This window comes from Hyla sarda, chromosome 3 (genome assembly GCF_029499605.1).
Source record: "Hyla sarda isolate aHylSar1 chromosome 3, aHylSar1.hap1, whole genome shotgun sequence".
In the NCBI taxonomy this organism is placed as follows: Eukaryota; Metazoa; Chordata; class Amphibia; order Anura; family Hylidae; genus Hyla; species Hyla sarda.
This window is the reverse complement of record NC_079191.1, coordinates 443,821,169-443,824,523: the sequence shown is the minus strand read 5'-3', so window position 1 is coordinate 443,824,523 and position 3,355 is coordinate 443,821,169.

The following is a 3,355-nucleotide window of genomic DNA, read 5'->3' as shown; positions in this document are numbered from 1 at the left end:
TATAGATGTGACCTGCAGTCCTATGTAACACCACAGATAACAGTGATAACTCTCTGAGTACAGATAATGTATAGATGTGACCTGCAGTCCTATGTAACACCACAGATAACACAGTGATAACTCTCTGAGTACAGATAATGTATAGATGTGACCTGCAGTCCTATGTAACACCACAGATAACAGTGATAACTCTCTGAGTACAGATAATGTATAGATGTGACCTGCAGTCCTATGTAACACCACAGATAACAGTGATAACTCTCTGAGTACAGATAATGTATAGATGTGACCTGCAGTCCTATGTAACACCACAGATAACAGTGATAACTCTCTGAGTACAGATAATGTATAGATGTGACCTGCAGTCCTATGTAACACCACAGATAACACAGTGATAACTCTCTGAGTACAGATAATGTATAGATGTGACCTGCAGTCCTATGTAACACCACAGATAACACAGTGATAACTCTCTGAGTACAGATAATGTATAGATGTGACCTGCAGTCCTATGTAAGCGCACACATAACACAGTGATAACTCCCTGAGTACCCATAGTGTAGTAGAGGGGACCTGCAGTCCTATGTAAGCGCACACATAACACAGTGATAACTCCCTGAGTCCCCATAGTGCAGTCCTATGTAAGCGCACACATAACACAGTGATAACTCCCTGAGTCCCCATAGTGCAGTCCTATGTAAGCGCACACATAACACAGTGATAACTCCCTGAGTCCCCATAGTGCAGTCCTATGTAAGCGCACACATAACACAGTGATAACTCTGAGTCCCCATAGTGCAGTCCTATGTAAGCGCACACATAACGCAGTGATTACTCCCTGAGTCCCCATAGTGCAGTCCTATGTAAGCGCACACATAACACAGTGATAACTCCCTGAGTCCCCATAGTGCAGTCCTATGTAAGCGCACACATAACGCAGTGATAACTCCCTGAGTCCCCATAGTGCAGTCCTATGTAAGCGCACACATAACACAGTGATAACTCCCTCAGTCCCCATAGTGCAGTCCTATGTAAGCGCACACATAACACAGTGATAACTCTGAGTCCCCATAGTGCAGTCCTATGTAAGCGCACACATAACACAGTGATAACTCCCTGAGTCCCCATAGTGCAGTCCTATGTAAGCGCACACATAACACAGTGATAACTCTGAGTCCCCATGGTGCAGTCCTATGTAAGCGCACACATAACACAGTGATAACTCTGAGTCCCCATAGTGCAGTCCTATGTAAGCGCACACATAACACAGTGATAACTCCCTGAGTCCCCATGGTGCAGTCCTATGTAAGCGCACACATAACACAGTGATAACTCTGAGTCCCCATAGTGCAGTCCTATGTAAGCGCACACATAACACAGTGATAACTCCCTGAGTCCCCATAGTGCAGTCCTATGTAAGCGCACACATAACACAGTGATAACTCCCTGAGTCCCCATAGTGCAGTCCTATGTAAGCGCACACATAACACAGTGATAACTCTGAGTCCCCATAGTGCAGTCCTATGTAAGCGCACACATAACGCAGTGATAACTCCCTCAGTCCCCATAGTGCAGTCCTATGTAAGCGCACACATAACACAGTGATAACTCTGAGTCCCCATAGTGCAGTCCTATGTAAGCGCACACATAACACAGTGATAACTCCCTGAGTCCCCATAGTGCAGTCCTATGTAAGCGCACACATAACACAGTGATAACTCTGAGTCCCCATAGTGCAGTCCTATGTAAGCGCACACATAACACAGTGATAACTCCCTGAGTCCCCATAGTGCAGTCCTATGTAAGCGCACACATAACACAGTGATAACTCCCTGAGTCCCCATAGTGCAGTCCTATGTAAGCGCACACATAACGCAGTGATAACTCCCTCAGTCCCCATAGTGCAGTCCTATGTAAGCGCACACATAACACAGTGATAACTCTGAGTCCCCATAGTGCAGTCCTATGTAAGCGCACACATAACACAGTGATAACTCCCTGAGTCCCCATAGTGCAGTCCTATGTAAGCGCACACATAACACAGTGATAACTCCCTGAGTCCCCATAGTGCAGTCCTATGTAAGCGCACACATAACACAGTGATAACTCTGAGTCCCCATAGTGCAGTCCTATGTAAGCGCACACATAACACAGTGATAACTCCCTGAGTCCCCATAGTGCAGTCCTATGTAAGCGCACACATAACACAGTGATAACTCTGAGTCCCCATAGTGCAGTCCTATGTAAGCGCACACATAACACAGTGATAACTCCCTGAGTCCCCATAGTGCAGTCCTATGTAAGCGCACACATAACACAGTGATAACTCTGAGTCCCCATAGTGCAGTCCTATGTAAGCGCACACATAACACAGTGATAACTCCCTGAGTCCCCATAGTGCAGTCCTATGTAAGCGCACACATAACACAGTGATAACTCCCTGAGTCCCCATAGTGCAGTCCTATGTAAGCGCACACATAACACAGTGATAACTCCCTGAGTCCCCATAGTGCAGTCCTATGTAAGCGCACACATAACACAGTGATAACTCTGCGTCCCCATGGTGCAGTCCTATGTAAGCGCACACATAACACAGTGATAACTCCCTGAGTCCCCATAGTGCAGTCCTATGTAAGCGCACACATAACACAGTGATAACTCCCTGAGTCCCCATAGTGCAGTCCTATGTAAGCGCACACATAACACAGTGATAACTCTGAGTCCCCATGGTGCAGTCCTATGTAAGCGCACACATAACACAGTGATAACTCCCTGAGTCCCCATAGTGCAGTCCTATGTAAGCGCACACATAACACAGTGATAACTCTGAGTCCCCATAGTGCAGTCCTATGTAAGCGCACACATAACACAGTGATAACTCCCTGAGTCCCCATAGTGCAGTCCTATGTAAGCGCACACATAACACAGTGATAACTCCCTGAGTCCCCATAGTGCAGTCCTATGTAAGCGCACACATAACACAGTGATAACTCCCTGAGTCCCCATAGTGCAGTCCTATGTAAGCGCACACATAACACAGTGATAACTCTGCGTCCCCATGGTGCAGTCCTATGTAAGCGCACACATAACACAGTGATAACTCCCTGAGTCCCCATAGTGCAGTCCTATGTAAGCGCACACATAACACAGTGATAACTCCCTGAGTCCCCATAGTGCAGTCCTATGTAAGCGCACACATAACACAGTGATAACTCTGAGTCCCCATGGTGCAGTCCTATGTAAGCGCACACATAACACAGTGATAACTCCCTGAGTCCCCATAGTGCAGTCCTATGTAAGCGCACACATAACACAGTGATAACTCCCTGAGTCCCCATAGTGCAGTCCTATGTAA